At 29.5% G+C, this 20,637-nt stretch overlaps 8 non-coding genes across 8 annotated transcripts; 7 read left to right on the top strand and 1 right to left on the bottom strand.

Moving 5' to 3' along the window:
* The first annotated feature begins 7,403 nt into the window (after nt 1-7,403).
* Nucleotides 7,404-7,497, top strand: Trnay-gua. Its single transcript has 2 exons — nt 7,404-7,440; nt 7,462-7,497. It is a non-coding gene; the product is annotated as a tRNA-Tyr (tRNA).
* Nucleotides 7,498-13,954: 6,457 nt separating this feature from the next.
* Nucleotides 13,955-14,052, bottom strand: Trnay-gua. The gene is made up of 2 exons: nt 14,016-14,052; nt 13,955-13,990 (listed from the first exon to the last, which is right to left on the bottom strand). It is a non-coding gene; the product is annotated as a tRNA-Tyr (tRNA).
* A 612-nt stretch (nt 14,053-14,664) lies between these two features.
* Nucleotides 14,665-14,763, top strand: Trnay-gua. Its single transcript has 2 exons — nt 14,665-14,701; nt 14,728-14,763. It is a non-coding gene; the product is annotated as a tRNA-Tyr (tRNA).
* A 542-nt stretch (nt 14,764-15,305) lies between these two features.
* Nucleotides 15,306-15,393, top strand: Trnay-gua. Its single transcript is given in 2 exon segments — nt 15,306-15,342; nt 15,358-15,393. It is a non-coding gene; the product is annotated as a tRNA-Tyr (tRNA).
* Nucleotides 15,394-15,628: 235 nt separating this feature from the next.
* Nucleotides 15,629-15,727, top strand: Trnay-gua. Its single transcript has 2 exons — nt 15,629-15,665; nt 15,692-15,727. It is a non-coding gene; the product is annotated as a tRNA-Tyr (tRNA).
* A 215-nt stretch (nt 15,728-15,942) lies between these two features.
* Trnay-gua lies at nt 15,943-16,043 on the top strand. Its single transcript has 2 exons — nt 15,943-15,979; nt 16,008-16,043. It is a non-coding gene; the product is annotated as a tRNA-Tyr (tRNA).
* A 1,694-nt stretch (nt 16,044-17,737) lies between these two features.
* Trnay-gua lies at nt 17,738-17,836 on the top strand. The gene is made up of 2 exons: nt 17,738-17,774; nt 17,801-17,836. It is a non-coding gene; the product is annotated as a tRNA-Tyr (tRNA).
* Nucleotides 17,837-18,033: 197 nt separating this feature from the next.
* Nucleotides 18,034-18,131, top strand: Trnay-gua. The gene is made up of 2 exons: nt 18,034-18,070; nt 18,096-18,131. It is a non-coding gene; the product is annotated as a tRNA-Tyr (tRNA).
* The last annotated feature ends 2,506 nt before the right edge of the window (nt 18,132-20,637 follow it).

The raw sequence follows: 20,637 nt of genomic DNA, 5'->3' as shown, positions 1-20,637 counted from the left end.
CTATCCTATCCTATCCTATCCTATCCTATCCTATCCTATCCTATCCTATCCTATCCTATCCTATCCTATCCTATCCTATCCTATCCTATCCTATCCTATCCTATCCTATCCTATCCTATCCTATCTATCTGTCTATCTATCTATCTATCTATCTATCTATCTATCTATCTATCTATCTATCTATCTATCTATCTATCTATCTATCTATCTATCTATCTATCTATCTATCTATCTATCTATCTATCTATCTATCTGTCTATCTATCTACCTTTTTTTGATGTAAATTTTTCCGTGAGAATTAGTTGGTTATATTTCTTCCAATATTAACTGACTGGATATTAAACTACCAAATACTCATAATATTTACACACATCTACATAGTGTTGGTATGGAAACAAATAACTTTATGAACTTTAATACATACATACACATAAATATTGTCGTGGGCGTCTCTGATATTAACCACACATAGTAATGTTAACAACTTTTGCATGCACATACACACTTGCATTGAAAAGTGATAACAAATTGTTTATTTCCGGCCGATATTGTATGTATAAATGTTCCACCAGACACACACATACATATGAATTTCCGTTTTTCATTGTTTTTCTTAGTTTTTATTTTAGTTTTTGAAATTTACACATTGCATTGTTTTTAATATAAACAAAACGTTTGTTAACAATACTTTGACAATTTAACAAGAGATTTAAATATTATTGCAAAAATTTTAAAAAATAAATATTGAAAAAAAACTTTGATATAATACAGATTGTATTTATTTTTGTACATATATTTGAAAGTGAAAAACTACAAATGGTATTGTTAAATTACTATAGTAGTACTTAGTAGTAGGCTGTGTGGGAAGTTGGTTACTATTGGTTGGTAACTGAAATTTTTTTGGACAAACGAACATTGTTCGAGCTTTAAATAACTGAAGGTACAGTGGGTTGAAAAATGATTTGGATAGATATGTGAAGCCTTGTTTAAGAGCCTCTAGAAATTTTTTATAGTAAAACTGTAGCCCTTTATAAGGGGCCAGATATTTTTATAGAAAACCTGAAGCCCTCCTTAGGGAGATAAATATGTAGCCCTCCTTAAGTGAATTTTATATAGAAAATCTGAAGCCTTCCTTTAGATGCTAGGAATTTTCTATAGAAAATCTGCAGTCCTTTTTAAGTGGCTTGATATTTTCTACAGTTTGGAATTGTTCTATATGTAAATAAAAGCCTTCTTTTAGGGATTAGCCAACTTTAAAGGCTTTCAATTCTTAACTAATGTTATTGATATTTCGTTGACAATCTGACCCATTGTATTACAAACGTATAACCAAGTAAAAATTGTTATTTTATTGAGAAGTATGGAATAATTTACAAACAAAAACATCCCCAAAAAAATATCCAACTGAACAACAACCAAGGAAATACTCCATGAAAACTCAATTTACTGATTTTCCATATGAGTAAGTTGTTAATTTGTTTGAAAATAAATGAAGGGATACATGTGTCCATATAAGTCTACAATACATACATATGTAAATATTAACATATAGCATTGTAACCGGATGAAAAGATAGTTAGCTCTGACACAGTTGCTATGATTTCGAGACTCTTCTTTAGCCCATCTGTCTGTGTTGCATTTTTAACAAGAGTGCAGCAGTGTAGTAAATGAAATGCATTTTATTTTACAGATTTTTTCTTTATACTCATTCTCGTAATAATAAATTTGTTACTGAAATTCTTTGCATACTTTTGGCAGCGTCTCCCTTTACTCTGCTCGTGCAAATGTGTGAGTGGTTGAAGTACTAGGAATGGTGTGTTTTAAGTATGGAAATGTTTTAATATTTTAAATTTCATTCAATAAGGAATCGTAAGTGTATGACAGCATGACTTCAATTTACTATTTGTTTCTGCTCGAAGTTTTTTTTTTTGTATCTCAGACTCTTTTTAAAGTTTTATTTTAGTTAAATTTTGTTGCTTTTATTCTTTTTTATTTTCTTTTGAAAATTTTTACAAATTTGTTCGTTTCAAGCCTCAATTCAAATTGCCAATCAGCTATTTGTTTTCTAAGGAACTCTCTTCCACACACACACAAGAACAAGCATTAAAAGCCGTCTACAATTTGTGGCAATCACATGCATTAGTGCAACAAAGTCAATGTCGTTACAAATATTTACTCACTTCAAGTGGAATTAAGTTTACATCAACTACTGTATTAGCATTGCTAGAGCGATAGCAGTTCAAGTGTCAACAGTTGTACAAGAAATCTATAAGTAACTGACTGAGAATGTCTTACACTCATTGATTTTTGGTGTTTTTAAATTGACCCATTTTGCATGAAATATTTCACAAAAGGAATCGTGCAGCAGGGTTTGTAGTAAATGTTTTCAAACTAGAAAATAAATGTAAATTCTGTAGAAAACTGATGGTTTTCTTATTAGATTGTGGATTAGTTATGAAGACTTTTTGAGTTATTTATACACAAACATATAAAGGTAGTTTTTACTTAACTGAGGTATGAGAATTTTCTTTTTTTCCAAAAATAGAAATATTTGCAAATTTTTTTTCTAGAAAAGTAAATTTATTAGATGATGTTCCGTATAAATTAATTTTCTTTTAAATTTTTGAAAATTTTTAATAATAAAAAATTGATATTTTTAAAAAATTCCTGTTAAAAAGTGAAAAACATTTTTTTGGAAATTTTTTGTTAAAATAGTATTTTTTTTAATTTTCTAAAATTTTAAAAATAAAAAATTGATAATTTTAAATAATTCCTGTTAGAAAGTGAAAAAATATTTTATATATATTTTTTTTTTGAAAATTTTTTATAAAATAAAAAAAGTTTAAATTTTTTTTAAACAGGGAAATTTTTTTATTTTTTAATTTTCCAAAATTTTTAAAAATAAAAAATTAATAATTTTAAATAATTTTTCCTAAAAAGTAAAAACTTTTAAAATTTTTTATTAAAAAAATATTTTTTTGTAAATTGTTTAAAAATAAGAAAATTTTGTAATTTTTTGTTAAAATAGGGAAAAATTTTATTTTTTTAATTTTCGAAAATTTAAAAATAAAAAATTTATAATTTTAAACAATTCTTGTTAAAAAGTGAAAATTTTAAAAATTTTTTAGTCCCGGCCAGACTGGAGGAATGGCCACCTCTTTATACCCCGGGATTGCAATAACACCAAGGCGGAGGTCTCGCCAAGGTAACATGCCCCCGCAGAATGGTAGCGTTGTATGTCATAAAAAATAAAAAATAGATTTTTGTTCTATTCGAATCTACCTTTAAAAAAATAGTATAATTTCCGAGTTATTTTTTAGATCGCATAGACTAATAAAAATAATTTTTTATATTTTTGTAAAATAATTTTTTTCAAAGATATTTCAAATAACAAACAAGCATTAATATTTTTTTACTATTTTTTAATCTTCAAACCAACTGTACCATTGATAAATATAAAATAATGCCTTTTAAGCAATATAGAAAATTGAAAAAAAATTATGTATTTAACATATTTTTGCATAAATTGTATGCTTTCAAAAATTTAATACATATTAATAATAAAAACAGATATCTTTATAAATATACACACATATGAATTAATTAATGCCTATTTATGCATATTTTTTGTAAACATTTTAATAAAACAATTTGATTAATTAAATAATAAAATGTAAGAAAAAAAATACAAAACTTAATTAATATATTTCAGCAAATTATTAAAGTTCTCTTAAAATTGAAGCGAAAACGAGAAGAAAGAAACGTTAATATAAAATTAAATATTCCTATATACTGACTGCTGTTTAATAACTTTAACATTAAGTAATAGGTATTCTTTCTTTTTTAAACTTGTTGGAAAAGTATGTAGAAGACGAAAGCAATAATGATGAAAAAAGTGGTGAAAAAAACTCTTCATGAATTTCATTAATTAATTAATGTTGGCAGTTTGTAAAATGGTTGGTTGACTGGTTGGTTGACTTACTGACTATACAGGTTCAGACTGCTGGTTACTGACTCATGCACATATAGGATTCTTAATAAGTATGTTCTACCAGTATTATTGGGTAATTGAATTTGAATTTACTTAAATTTGACTTTACGTTTTATTCCTTTTCATGTGTTCTGCTTTTATTTTTGCAGAGAAAGTTCAAAAGAACATTTTTAATGTGGAGTAATAATGACAAGAATTTTGCATATGAAATATGGAAGAATATTAAATCACTTAAATAATAAATACAAGATTAGTTTAGGAAATGTTATTGTTCAAAACAAATTTTCTAAATTTGTTTTGAAAAATTTCATTAAAATATAGAAATTTGGTTTAGTTCTAGTTCAGTTCTAGTTCTTGTTCAGTTCTAGTTCAGTTTTAGTTCAGTTCTAGTTCAGTTCTAGTTCAGTTCTAGTTCAGTTCTAGTTCAGTTCTAGTTCAGTTCTAGTTCAGTTCTAGTTCAGTTCTAGTTCAGTTCTAGTTCAGTTCTAGTTCAGTTCTAGTTCAGTTCTAGTTCAGTTCTAGTTCAGTTCTAGTTCAGTTCTAGTTCAGTTCTAGTTCAGTTCTAGTTCAGTTCTAGTTCAGTTCTAGTTCAGTTCTAGTTCAGTTTTAGTTCAGTTCTAGTTCAGTTCTAGTTCAGTTCTAGTTCAGTTCTAGTTCAGTTCTAGTTCAGTTCTAGTTCAGTTCTAGTTCAGTTCTAGTTCAGTTCTAGTTCAGTTCTAGTTCAGTTCTAGTTCAGTTCTAGTTCAGTTCTAGTTCAGTTCTAGTTCAGTTCTAGTTCAGTTCTAGTTCAGTTCTAGTTCAGTTCTAGTTCAGTTCTAGTTCAGTTCTAGTTCAGTTCTAGTTCAGTTCTAGTTCAGTTCTAGTTCAGTTCTAGTTCAGTTCTAGTTCAGTTCTAGTTCAGTTCTAGTTCAGTTCTAGTTCAGTTCTAGTTCAGTTCTAGTTCAGTTCTAGTTCAGTTCTAGTTCAGTTCTAGTTCAGTTCTAGTTCAGTTCTAGTTCAGTTCTAGTTCAGTTCTAGTTCAGTTCTAGTTCAGTTCTAGTTCAGTTCTAGTTCAGTTCTAGTTCAGTTCTAGTTCAGTTCTAGTTCAGTTCTACTTCAGTTCTAGTTCAGCTCTAGTTCAGTTCTAGTTCAGTTCTAGTTCAGTTCTAGTTCAGTTCTAATTCAGTTCTAGTTCAGTTCTAGTTCAGTTATAGTTCAGTTCTAGTTCAGTTCTAGTTCAGTTCTAGTTCAGTTCTAGTTCAGTTCTAGTTCAGTTCTAGTTCAGTTCTAGTTCAGTTCTAGTTCAGTTCTAGTTCAGTTCTAGTTCAGTTCTAGTTCAGTTCTAGTTCAGTTCTAGTTCAGTTCTAGTTCAGTTCTAGTTCAGTTCTAGTTCAGTTCTAGTTCAGTTCTAGTTCAGTTCTAGTTCAGTTCTAGTTCAGTTCTAGTTCAGTTCTAGTTCAGTTCTAGTTCAGTTCTAGTTCAGTTCTAGTTCAGTTTTAGTTCAGTTCTAGTTCAGTTCTAATTCAGTTATAGTTCAGTTCTAGTTCAGTTCTAGTTCAGTTCTAGTTCAGTTCTAGTTCAGTTCTAGTTCAGTTCTAGTTCAGTTCTAGTTCAGTTCTAGTTCAGTTCTAGTTCAGTTCTAGTTCAGTTCTAGTTCAGTTCTAGTTCAGTTCTAGTTCAGTTCTAGTTCAGTTCTAGTTCAGTTCTAGTTCAGTTCTAGTTCAGTTCTAGTTCAGTTCTAGTTCAGTTCTAGTTCAGTTCTAGTTCAGTTCTAGTTCAGTTCTAGTTCAGTTCTAGTTCAGTTCTAGTTCAGTTCTAGTTCAGTTCTAGTTCAGTTCTAGTTCAGTTCTAGTTCAGTTCTAGTTCAGTTCTAGTTCAGTTCTAGTTCAGTTCTAGTTCAGTTCTAGTTCAGTTCTAGTTCAGTTCTAGTTCAGTTCTAGTTCAGTTCTAGTTCAGTTCTAGTTCAGTTCTAGTTCAGTTCTAGTTCTAGTTCAGTTCTAGTTCAGTTCTAGTTCAGTTCTAGTTCAGTTCTAGTTCTAGTTCAGTTCTAGTTCAGTTCTAGTTCAGTTCTAGTTCAGTTCTAGTTCAGTTCTAGTTCAGTTCTAGTTCAGTTCTAGTTCAGTTCTAGTTCTAGTTCAGTTCTAGTTCAGTTCTAGTTCAGTTCTAGTTCAGTTCTAGTTCAGTTCTAGTTCAGTTCTAGTTCAGTTCTAGTTCAGTTCTAGTTCAGTTCTAGTTCAGTTCTAGTTCAGTTCTAGTTCAGTTCTAGTTCAGTTCTAGTTCAGTTCTAGTTCAGTTCTAGTTCAGTTCTAGTTCAGTTCTAGTTCAGTTCTAGTTCAGTTCTAGTTCAGTTCTAGTTCAGTTCTAGTTCAGTTCTAGTTCAGTTCTAGTTCAGTTCTAGTTCAGTTCTAGTTCAGTTCTAGTTCAGTTCTAGTTCAGTTCTAGTTCAGTTCTAGTTCAGTTCTAGTTCAGTTCTAGTTCAGTTCTAGTTCAGTTCTAGTTCAGTTCTAGTTCAGTTCTAGTTCTAGTTCAGTTCTAGTTCAGTTCTAGTTCAGTTCTAGTTCAGTTCTAGTTCAGTTCTAGTTCAGTTCTAGTTCAGTTCTAGTTCAGTTCTAGTTCAGTTCCAGTTCAGTTCTAGTTCAGTTCTAGTTGCACCTTTGTGATATACAAAATTGCTTTATTTAATTCGTATGAATTTATTTAAATTTATTTTGTTGTTGATTTAATGCTTTACCCGTCTTTTTGTTTTTTATTATTTGTTTATGAATGAATATTAAATTATTCATTATATTTGTTGTGTGACATCACAAAAATATGTTACAGATGTATTTGTGGTTCATGCATATCAAATATTATTGTTTTTTCAATGTGTGATTTTTTTTAAGTGAAAAAGCACATTCATTTGTATATTTTTTAATATTGACAAATATTTGCTTCTTTTGGTGGGAATTATTTACGTTTAATTGTTTTTTGTTGGTGATTTGTTTAAATTAAATTTCAATATAAATAAAAATTTAAATTTGTCTTAATAAAATTATAAATTGATAGTGAAAATTTGTGAAACATAAGGTCATGACATCTGATATGATGATGTGTAATGCTTTGAGATAATTTGAAAAGAATTATTAATTGATACGAGAGACTTATCAGTAAATAATTATATAAAATATGTTTTTTGTTTCTTTTTGTTTGATGACCTTGAAATTTTGTTTGAAAAATGATTTTGATAAAAAAAATATATATTTTTAATGAAGAGATATTTTTGAAACTTTTTTATGAAAAGAAAATTGATGAAACTTTAAAAAAAATAATTGATGGAACATAAAAAAATCAGTTTATGGAAAATTGTCTTTCCTCTTTTTACTTGGTTCATATAAATTAATTTCCTGATGATGTTTTTTTTTTTTATTTTTTAAAACCTGCATTCATATATAAGCCTTCGATAGCTCAGTTGGTAGAGCGGTGGACTGTAGTGTTTGAATTCGATAATAGATATCCATAGGTCGCTGGTTCAAATCCGGCTCGAAGGATCATTATTTTTTACCATAATTAAGTATATTGATAAATTTAATTCTCCTCTGACCAATTTGTTAATAATTTATGTTTATTTGCAGTTTTGTTGATTTAAGAACTTAATAAATCATTGCAATCGTTTGCAATACTTATTTATTTATTGTTTTATGGCAAATATTTATTGTGAAATAATTATATAAATACATTAAAACAAATTATAGTACATATTTGTTTAATTTCTTTCAATAAAAACATAATTAAATAAATACATTTAATTAATGTTAAACTTTTCTCTATTTGTTTCAGGTCTGTATTGACATTGTAGTTGTATGGTAAATAAAAAAGTTCAGAAAGTTATTTTTTTTGAATTTTTTATAATTTTAAATGTTTTAATTAAACACCTGAATGTTATTTTACATATTATGTTTATACTCGCAATTATTTTAAAATGTTCTTTAAATAAAATTACTTTAACCAGTTTTTAAATATAAAATTTATATAAATTTTAAAAGCCAGTGAATTATATTGTTTATTTAGGTAAGATAATGGAAAAAGAAATATAAACTGCATTGGACATTAAGTTGAATATTTTACAATTGTCCATTGTAAAAGATATTTTTATTATCAGAATTTATAGTACAGGGTGCTGCACTATTATAAAAATCATAATCTAGAGATTAGAAAAGTTGCAAATCCAAAATATTTTAGCTTATTTATTCAATCGATTATCGAAATATACCCGATCTATATTTGCATTATATTCGGGCCTTTCTTGGCCGGGTATAACACTTCTTTGCAAAACCTTTACGTACCATACATCACAATCACTGTTATAATACTTTTGCAATACCACTAAAAAACAAGTAAGACTGTATAGATAGATAGATAGATAGATAGATAGATAGATAGATAGATAGATAGATAGATAGATAGATAGATAGATAGATAGATAGATAGATAGATAGATAGATAGATAGATAGATAGATAGATAGATAGGTAGAAAGATAGATAGATAGATAGATAGATAGATAGATAGATAGATAGATAGATAGATAGATAGATAGATAGATAGATAGATAGACCTGTGGCGTCCGCACAAGCTTTACACAGAGATAAAGATAGACCGATGGACAGAAGAAAAAAATAAAGGACCGGCAGACGGATGGACAAAGTTTAATTTACTTAGAAAATAATTTTGGCTGAAATACTTTAAGGTTGGTGAGGGACCAGTATTTGTAAGTGTTACAAATAACAGCACAATAACATAATACAATAGTAGTGTAGGGTATAAACCAAAACTTACAAACATACATACATGGCTGTATACATTTAATACAAAGACAAATTAAATCCGTAACAATAAAAAAAGCGAACATAGTGAATGAAATGACAGTGAAAACAATTACGGAAAAGTGGCTGTAAAGAGTTACAACAACGTTACAGTTCCAGCAACATTTAAGAGTGATTGTGTGATAAATTTGTACTATTTGCAGCTCACATTCAGAACTGTCCTAAAATGACAAAGTGAGAGGATACATACACACAAACAGAGACAAACAAGCAAAAAGAGTTGGTAGAAATTAAACGTCAAAGGCTGGAAATGTAAAAATAGGATAAAAAAAACATACATACATGTATATTAGACTGGGTTTACTTACTCTTGTGTTAAGCTCTTCATTTATACTAGGTTACCTATTAAGAATATTAAACACTTAAAATTGTAACCATTGACTTGAAATATAATATAAATTAACCTTAAGATTTTACTGTCATAAAAATCATATTTTTCTGCTCGAGCCTAATAATATGTCATGACATACATGCCTCAAGGATATAATAAACATTGTACCTAAAGGATGGATAGACAATGTAACAGGATAATAATGATGATATAAAGAATACAACATTTTTGTTCTCTTTAAATTGTGCAGAGTATGTGTCACAGTCAAACAATATGAAATATGAGCATAAAGTTAAAGATATTATTAGAGGCCGACAAACTGGAAGTAAAACATTTACAAAACACATTAACAACAAGTAAAGGAAAACAGAAAAGATAAATTTACAAAAAAATTATTTTTAAAGAAAATTTTCTTTTTCTAGAAAATTTTCGTTAAATTTTTTAAAAAGGAAATTTTCGTTAAATTTTTTAAAAAGAAAATTTTCGTTAAATTTTTTAAAAAGAAAATTTTTGTTAAATTTTATTTTTAGAGAAAATTTGCATTCAATTTAATTTTTATAGAACGTAAAACTATTCAACACAACCATGGCTGAATAAAAATTGCGGGAGTGTGAATACCTCTCATGGAATAACGAACCACAATGATCCTGTGATCCTTGCGGGAAGTCTTCACGAAAAAAAGAATAGATAGATGATAAAAATGAATAGATAGTTTCAACAAAAATGTTCTAAAATCAACATATTATGGTTAAATATGATTGTAGTCTAAACATTATATCGTTTTTGTAACAATTTGCAAATATCATGCTATGATTAAATACAGTTGAAATATTTCATCATAATATTGTTCTAATCATCTTAGTATTGTTACATATGATCATATTATGATCCAATGTGATCATAATACAGTAAACATAATTTAGTTGTACTAATCATACAAGATTTACTTTTAAAGACATTTTCCTTAAATAATCTTCTTAAACATTTCGCAAAATTTTTCTTTTGAAGAAAACTTTGTTAGATTTTCATTCTATAGAAAAAACAAAAATTTTCTTAAAAATTAAATACTTTGTTTTATTCTGCATTACAGCATGTTCTCTTTGTGCAGGTCACTGTTAATGTGGTCTCAACAATATGTAATACTATTTCTATACATTTTCAATAAAATCAACATTATTTTTATTAAAAAAATGATTAAAATGTTCAGCTACAAAGAAAACTAAAATTTATTTAATATTTACAACAAGTGTTTGCTAATATTTTTAAAAATATCCAATAATTGCAAGAGAATTGCAACTATTGATTTTCTGTTTTATCTAATAACACACTTAGGCAAAATGTTGCATTATGAATATTATGTCTAGATTCTTCGGTTTCATGGAATTCATATATTAAAGTTATTCTTCAAAGTATGTAAATACAAATTTTTATATTTTTCATATTTCAATTGTAGAATTGGATTGATTGGATGAACGACTGAGAGAGTGAGTAAGTGAGTGTCTTCAATCATATTGCTAGAAATTTAATAAAATATTGTTCAAAGAAAAGAACAGCTTGTTTTTCTAAGAAATATTGTTTTCTTTTGCAGATACTTATTTATGATAAAATATGTTTACATGAAAAAACTATTATTAAAGCACAAATATCAGTAAAGATTTTTGTTATATGAGTAAATGCATATGTTTATTGTTATTGGAAACTTGTTAAGGAAGTTGGATTAAATTTAAAGAAAAAATCCATATTAGAGACAGACTAAGAAAATTTCTTAAAGGTTTTATAATAGCTTTATTAAAACTTAAAATTTAGCTTTTCCCCTAAACTCCTTTTATAAATAATTTAATATTTATCACTTAATGCTTTCATTTATACATATTTTGATGAAGTAATAAAATAATAACTTTGATTATTATTTTTCCTGCAACTGAAAACATAAATGCAGTTTAAAATAACTTTCATTTCTCGGCTATGACACAATTAATTCATATTGAGCACGTAAATTTGTAGAAAAGTGAAAAACGAGAGTTTACTGTTAGTATCTATGAAATTAATCACATTTTATGATCAAAGTTTTTTTTTTGTAAAATACTGTTCTAGTAACACAATATTGAAAATTACTTTATGAATCATAGAAAACGGCGATTCTTAAACAGTTGTGGGTGATCTTCGGATGGCATAAATTAACACAGAGTTGATGCTCATGTAAAATTTTAATTTTCGGTAGAGATTTTCTAATCTTCTGCCGAAAGTTTGCTGGTCGTAAAGAGTGCTAGTGGAATCACTATGGGGCGATATTGCCAAAAATACATTCTACAGTTTTGCAAGATATTTTGGAGTCCCGGCTCACAACTCTATCTAGAGATAGATAGACAGACAGACAGACAGACAGACAGACAGACTGACAGACTGACAGACTGACAGACTGACAGACTGACAGACTGACAGACTGACAGACAGACAGACAGACAGACAGACAGATACATAGATAGATAGATAGATAGATAGATAGATAGATAGATAGATAGATAGATAGATAGAGAGATAGATAGATAGATAGATAGATAGATAGATAGATAGATAGATAGATAGAGTCTTTAAGTTAGTTAGTAAATTAGTTAGTAGTTAGTTAGTTAGTTAGTTAGTTAATTAGTTATTTAGTTATTTAGTTAGTTATTTAGTATATAGAAAATTTTGGGAATCACTGATTCAAATATATATTCTACTAAAGCTATTCAGCGAAAGTTGAGACCCAACGACACAATACACTTTAAACCATGAAACACATACAAACTTACTACTTTCCATATCCATGAAGTTGAAAACTTAAAGAAGCTGCTTAAAATGCGCATTATGAAAATGAAAATCTTACAAATTTTTCCCTAGAAATTTCTACTACACGTCGCATAGAAAAACAATAAAAAAGGCATAGAAATAAGCAACGAAAAAATAAAACTTAAAACTGCAGCTGGAGTTTAAGACAAAACACTTTGCCCAAACAACAACATCATCATCATCATCTTGCAACATGCAACTGACTTAAACATCAAAACACTTACAAACACACACTCAACCTCAAGCAACATACCACACACATACATATAATATAACATACGATTACAAATATACCAACAACTGGTTAAGAACTTCAGAGGAGAGAAACAAAAAAAAAAAAGAACAATAACAACAATATAAGTTATAACTTTATACGTTGTAGAACGTGTTGCAGTAATAAATGTACACATTTACAACTTGAAGGCATAAAGAAAAGAAAGAAAAACTATGCATACAAATACAAGTATTCTCACACCAAAGGACAGACATACAGATTGCCAACATAAGTAAGTAAATGTTGGTGAACAGGAAATAGAAATAAGACAGGAAAACTTTAGTAAAAACCAACAACAAGAAGAACAATAATAATAGCAAGAAACTAATAAAAAACAAACAAGCAAACAACAAAAGTAACAAGCTGAAATATTGTAATCAGCTTAAACGAATACAATTTACTCAACACCTGCAAAATGGCACCTAAAAGTATGCTAAACTTTAAGACACTATGTAGCTTTAAATGGGAAAAGAATTTCAATTAAATTTAAAATTTAGATAAATTTTCTATTTAAAGAAATATGTCGTTAATTTTTTATATAAAATTTTTTAAAGATTTGTTTTGTTATAGAAATTTTATTTTTGTATAAAATATTTACAAAATTTCCATTTTATAGAAAAATTTCGTCAAAATTTTAAATCATTTATTAATACAAAATTGAGTGTAGCGCCTTAAGAAAACAAAACGTGTAATCTTAACTTGGCAACACGAAACTCGTTGGGGAAAAGGCATCGTAAACATTATGAATTCCTACATAAAAACTACACTATTTATATGCATAGTTATACCCTACACCACTTTAGTGGGGAGGTTATATTGGGTTTATGCTGATGTTTGTAACGCACCACCCTAAAGTATACCAAATGGTTTAAAAATCATTTTCTAAGTCGATTCAGCTATGTCCGTCCGTCCGTGCGTCTGTCTGTCTGTCCATATAAACCTTGTAATCAAACTACAGGTTGTATTTTTTGAGATAATTCAATGAAATTTGGCACACGATCTTTTTTGATACCGGAGATAAAGTCTATTGAAAATAGTTCACATCGGCTCATTATTTCACCTAGCCTCCATACAACTGAACACGCCAAATAGGGCTTTTAAGTGTACTATACTCGTATCTCGACAAAAAGCTGCAAAACCAAGTTCTATACTAGCCTTTATTACCCTCATTAATTTATAATTATAGTTCCCCATTTGACCCTAACCCCATATAAAAAGCGCCCTTCAAAATTTAACTTAAATTTCCATCATTTTATTCAACAATGAATGGCTTAAGTATATCTTCAACTTAATGCTTTATTAAGAAAACTAATTTACATTTTATTTTTGTAACAGATGTAATGTATTATATGGTCGGCCTTGTTTGACTATAAATTCTTACTTGGTTTTTCCTGAACTGGTGGCTCTTTTGCTTTCTTGCTATCTTGGCTGCCTGCTTGCTGCTGTCTGTGTCTGTAACTTTTGCTGCTGATTATACAGTGTGAGAAAGGTTGTGAAGAATCTCGAAGGGGGTTTTTCAATCCATGGCTAATATATCATTCTGTGTCCTGATCTGTGTTTGAAAGGACTTCCGCGTATCAGTAAGATTTTTTCTCAATCGTTGACTACTATAGCATTCCCTATCCAGATCTGTGTTTGATTGCCGATTATTCAAACTTCAATAAATTTTCTCTATAGAAAAAATGTATATCCTTCGAGCCGGATTTGAACCAGCGACCTATGGATATCTATTCGTTTTTAAACTACAACACTACAGTCCACCGCTCTACCAACTGAGCTATCGAAGGTCTTACATTTAATTTTTAACTAAAAATAGATAAGAATAATTTCCTTTTAAATTTCTATATAATTTTTTCTTCCAGTACAGCCCCTATATAACTAAGGTGTAAACAGACCAAACCATCAGCATTGTAAATGTAAAAAAAAAACAAAAAAAGATCCAAATACCAAGAACTAAAGGGACCATGGAGCTGTTGTTGTTGTATGAGGTAGATATGCAGAAAAGAAACCTTATAGGCTGCAATAAAAAATGATCTACTAAGGAATTTTAAATTAATTGTGGTTTAGCTAAAGAAAATAAGAGTCGTTTCTTTTTCTAGTTTTAATACTATTTTTCTATGGTAGAGTGTAAATAAATTAAATATTTTTGTTGAAAAGTAGAAGAGAATTGTCTATATAAAGTTAGTTTGTGTTAGAAGAAAGCGTGTCTAATTTAACACTTTAATAAGAATGAGTTAAGAAAATGTTTTTTAAAATAACTAATTGAATCAAAATTTTTATATAAAAATTTTATTTAAACATTTAATTTTACCTACTAATCATAATTTTCATTAGTTTTTGTCCTAATTGATCTTTTTACCTTGAGAGTAATACATTTTGCTTTCTTAAATTATGTGAGACCTTCGATAGCTCAGTTGGTAGAGCGGTGGACTGTAGAGTTGTTGTTCTAATGATATATAGAAATCCATAGGTCGCTGGTTCAAATCCGGCTCGAAGGATATGATTATTTTAGATTACATTTATCCTTAAATCCATAATCTAACCATTCTTAAACTATCTTTTCATATAGGCACTCGATTTTGATAACTGTAAAGAATCCTTCAGTCTATATTTTATGACTTAAATCAGTCATTAGCAGAGAGTGACATATATTTTTGTTATTATATGTGGATTTGTGTGCGTAATCAAGAGAGCTTGCTCTGCATCAAAGTGATCTGAACTGTTAGTTCGCTTAATCGAAAAATCTTCTATTGATCAGTTGGTAGAGCGGTAGACTGCAGAATGATGCTGAAGATACCTATTGGTCACTGGTTCAAATCCGCCTCTAAGGATATGATTATTTTAGATTATATTTATCCTTAAGAATCCTTAAATCTATATTTAATGACTTGAATTATTCATAAGCAGTGAGTGCAAATAATCTTTGAGATTGTTTTTTGTCTTTTGTTTATTTAATCAAGAGAGCATTCCAGCTAATAAGAGAGCTCTTTGCCTAGCTATGCTTTAAACTGATCTAAACTGTAGTTACTTAATCAAACACCCTTCGATAGCTCAGTTGGTAGAGCGGTGGACTGTAGAATAATACCGTAGATATCCATAGGTCGCTGGTTCAAATCCGGCTCGAAGGATTTAAATATTTTCATTCTAAAAACTTCAATATTCTAGATATATAACTATGACCCTAAAACTATGAAATATGCTACAGCATTTAAAATGGGAACTGTATAAAAGATTCTATATAGGTTTTTACCGATTTTACCTCTGATCATTATAAATATATATTTTCTTCTGAAAATCTCTTTTAAACCCGTTTCTTACTATCAATAGTATTTTTATTTCAATTTTCAACAGATTTGAAGTACACCTTCGATAGCTCAGTTGGTAGAGCGGTGGACTGTAGAAGGATTCTGAATAAAGAATGCAGATATCCATAGGTCGCTGGTTCAAATCCGGCTCGAAGGATACAAGTATTTTACATTTGAATGAATGTAAAGGAAATCCTTGTAGATTTTTAGTGTGACTTCGTCACAATCTTTATAAAATTTCCTTAGATTAAAACTGTGTGTATATTTTTATTATCGCATAATTAACTGATAACAGATCTAAGTTAAATTTTTTCTTCACATTCATATAAGCTTTAAAGCTTATTCAAAATTCTAACTGATTTAAACAATATACCTTCGATAGCTCAGTTGGTAGAGCGGTGGACTGTAGAATGATTCTGATTCTGAAGGACGCAGATATCCATAGGTCGCTGGTTCAAATCCGGCTCGAAGGATTGAAATATTTTCATTTGAAAATTGTTCTCTTTGCAGACAGACATAATGACGGATACATTTAGGATACTGCAATTCGAAAATAACTCTAAGACAAAAATGTTCTCGTCTTAGAATTTAATAAGGAGGCCTTTAAGAAAACGTGGACCGATATTGCAAATTTTCAATAACAAACAAACTTTACCTATAGGCAATATTTGTATAAAATTTCAACCATCTAGCTTTTTCCGTTCGGACTCTATCATGCTTTTAACAGACAGACAGACGGACGATCGGACGGACGGATGGACAGACCGACAGACATGGCTAGATCGTCTTAGAATTTAATAAACACCCAGAATATTGACATAGCGGAAGCTATAACCAATTAAAATTTTAGGGCTTTTTTAGTTATACATCAGCATTTCACTACTACGCTTAAACTTAATAAATAAAAATAAATAATAATAAAAATTAAAAAAATAATACGCTTGACTTATAGTTAAGACCTAATTGCAATAAAAATAAGCCAATTTTTATGAAAATGCAAATTACGCTTTGCATTTATCGATTATTAAATTAAGTAGACTAAAATATAGAATTGTGTGTCAAAACCATAAATTTTGTGAAATCAAACGATAAGAGATTGTCTTCTTGTGTTTTTACTGAATTGTTTTAGGTTTTGTTTTCATTGTAATTATTGTAAAATCTTAATTTTATGAATGCACATTGTTTTTGTTATTTCTACCGTTATTAAAATCCTTACGCTATAAGCTTCAATTATCATGTAGTTGGATATGAGAAATCGGTGTTTAGGAGCGGGGAGGGCAGTGTTTGGATATAAGATATTGTTTTTGTGTTCTTATATAAATATATTGTTGTAGGTACCCAGCAAAAACATGATGTCTTGTACTTATCTAATAACTAACATGTCAATGACTATTACTTATTATCTGCATTACCTAGAAGGAGTTTAGTAATGGCTTACAAGAAACCTGAGTTTAGATTTTATTAGGTTATATCAAAACTAAAAGTAGACATAGTCAATATTAGCTAGTCAGTAGTATTTTTTCAAGAACAAACTACTTACATAACTGCTTATTTGTAGGCTATTCAGAAGTATTAGCTCGTCAGAAGTATTTTTTCAAAAACAAATTACTTATATAACTGCTTATTTTTAGGCTGTTTGTAAGTGAGCGTGGATGGTACCTGCCTCCAATGATATACCACTGTGTGAATTTAATGACTAATAATTCTAGTGTGTTTGTAAATTTTAGCTCCATGCTTGGTAAATGTAAAATTTTGCTGGGTTATTTGAGTTTAATTAAATATTTGTGGCAACATGTTTTGCATAAATTGTTGTAGTATTTTGGTTTAAGTTTTATGGTTTAATTAATGATCTATAACATAAAACCTCTTTATTTATTATCCCACATAAACACCCTTTTAGAACAAAAACACTCTCGAACGTTAAAGATAAATACGCATACTTTGCATAATATATAGTAAATAGTTGCAGATTTTATAGAGTAAAAGTGTTATCTGATAAATTAATTAATAACTTTGGCTGAAAGTTTAAGATGATAAAAAACAATAATAAAATAACCTGTGTATCTATTGGACGTTAGTTTAAATCCGATTGAAAGAATTCAGATACATATTCCATTGATCGATCGATAACTGATCTTAGGCACATTTTTTCTTCGCATACATATAACCTTCGATAGCTCAGTTGGTAGAGCGGTGGACTGTAGTATGATTGTGAATAAAGAAAGCAGAAATCCATAGGTCGCTGGTTCAAATCCGGCTCGAAGGATAGAAATATTTTAGATCAGACAACCGACAAATCTTCTCCAGATAACTTAACCAATTTTATACTTTATAAGTTGTTTAATATTGGTGCACTGTTGCAGCTCTATATGAACTGATCTTATCTCCCATAATTTGACCTATTGACTTTTTGAACGATATCTTTTTTTGTATTCTAATCTGTATTTTATAAAAACTCTAAGGCCTTCGATAGCTCAGTTGGTAGAGCGGTGGACTGTAGTGTTGTTTCGAATGAAATATAAGAAATCCATAGGTCGCTGGTTCAAATCCGGCTCGAAGGATATAGTAATTTTAGATTTTCATATTCATAAACGATTTAACTTTTAGTTGTCTATTTCCCTAACAGATATCTGTTTATAATAAGATTGTGGACTTGGAACAGCATTTGCCAAATATCAGTCTAATCAATCGTACGAAAACGAGAGGGGGAATGACTGACTGTCGAGAGTTTTAACGTGAGCACCTGCCTTGACGGCCTTATCTCATGGTGGTCTTTTTCATCCATTGGGTAGACTTGGAATCCTTAAGATCGTCCCTTAAGAACTCAGGTGGAAATTTTTGTACATTGGCTTTGACCGGTCCATGCACAAGTACTTTGCTGGAGTACTCGAGCTATGTAATCTCTGACCATTGGATGGCCTCTGTTGATTCGGCAACAGCACCTATAGACGTAACCGGTGGATCGAAGTACGATCCATCAATAAGCCAAAGACATTGTTGTTACTCACAGGGACACACTGCGGTAATTCCGATATAAAAAGAGTATACTCTGAACATATCTGGACAAGGAAGGAAAATTCAATGGTATCATATGTACATGATACCTTTCATCTATCATCATTCAACACATCTTATACATACGACACATTTATAAGAGAGAAACCTACGACACAGCCATTAGATAGACGGATGGGGTTAAATCCCGCCGAACCTCATATTCATCCCGTACCATATACAATTAATACCAACTCATTTCCAACGCTTAGTCCCACAGTCACTCTTCTGTGGGGTATCTGTTGTTTTCGGCAACAGCACCGAACTTATCCCGAAATATTGATTTTATCATGCAACAGTCTTTTAACCGCCACTTACTTTCCCCGCGATTTTGGGTTTAAACCACAGCCACTACGTGGATCCCGAAGGAACCTAAACCAACTGACCAGCCAGGACATAGTCCTGTGGACAACTGGCCACCTGTAGTACCACATTATGCGTTGCTCTGGTCTGACCTCTTCCAATCTAAGCAAGAACTAATCCAAGCAGTATACTGTAACCAATTTTTCAGTCCCGGTCAGACGAGAGGGGGATTTCTTTTGTATCAATTTTTCATCAACTACAGTCCACCGCTCTACCAACTGAGCTATCGAAGGCTTGATATATGATAAGTTTTAATACAATATATTTTACTTAACTGCACGCGAATAATGATCAGTGATCAGTCTTGCTTTTATTTTTGAATATTTCATGATTTTACAAAATATAGGTTCTTCGAGTCGAATTTCTTTTAAACAGTTCGTTTTTATGTTTGGTATTCATAGTGATCGATTAAGCATAAATTAAAAGTTATCCTTCGAGCCGGATTTGAACCAGCGACCTATGGATATCTTTCGAATCAATTTTTCAACAACTACAGTCCATCGCTCTACCAACTGAGCTATCGAAGGCTTGTTTTTAATAAGATTTAAATAAAATTCATGAGTTCATCTATCGGAAATTTTAGTGTATACTTTTCATTTAAATTGCATTATTTAATTATGCAAAAATCCATTACTATATTAAATAGATAAAACGCAAAAATTGTTCCTCTTCAAATATTTGTAATTTTTATAATAACCTTAAGCCTTAAGTTTTAATGATAATCAATCAAAATTGTGCCATAAAATAGTAATATATTGTACCGTTATATATGAGTTATATTTTATACGTTTTTGCGTGTATGTATCAGTATTTGTTTTATCAATGTTTAACCAACAACAACTAACCAGGCAACCAACTAACTTTTCAGCGGAAGCGGATGTGTAAATTATGAAACTATATTGTTTTACACGACTACATATAAACAACTTAATAATATTCATGTAAAGTACATACCATATGTCTATATTAGGTTGCTACCTAACTTCAAGGGAAATAAAGGGAAATATCAAGTAAAGTGTAATGTAGTGACATAAACAGAAAAAGTTCTTTATATTCCAATGCTAAATATTAGCGATGTTAATGTTTGTAAAGGACGTTAAGGAAATTGCCATTTAATTTGTCGAATAGAATTCGAAGCTGTTTACTATTCACACAAATACTTACATATTCATATACTAATATACAAAGTACATAATCGCTGACTTTACAATATATGATGATTTATGTTTATATATAAAAATCGAGGCATGACTTGTCAGACTTTAAAAAAAATATTAAATGTGCTTGGGTACAAATTTCACTGATATATAACAAACATTTTATTAGAGTTTTTGCACCTATTGTATATAAAAGTTTTTAACAAAACTTTTCAGTCTGACTTCCTACTATAGCAGGGAAATACATACAAATATTAACACAGCAATATATTAAACAATTTAATTGTTCCAATTATTTAACATAAATACATAACAGTGTGCGCAAGGAGTCACAAAAATTCCTAAATTTTACTAGAACGAGACTTGAACTTTCAGGGAATTCATGTATAGTCTAGTCTATAGTCTAGACTATAGTTTAGTCTATAGTCTAGACTATAGTTTAGTCTATAGTCTAGTCTATAGTCTAGTCTATAGTCTAGTCTATAGTCTAGTC

This window comes from Lucilia cuprina, chromosome 3, assembly GCF_022045245.1.
Source record: "Lucilia cuprina isolate Lc7/37 chromosome 3, ASM2204524v1, whole genome shotgun sequence".
Classification (NCBI taxonomy): Eukaryota; Metazoa; Arthropoda; class Insecta; order Diptera; family Calliphoridae; genus Lucilia; species Lucilia cuprina.
Note: the sequence above shows the minus strand (reverse complement) of the source record. Positions and strands in the feature narration are given on the sequence as shown.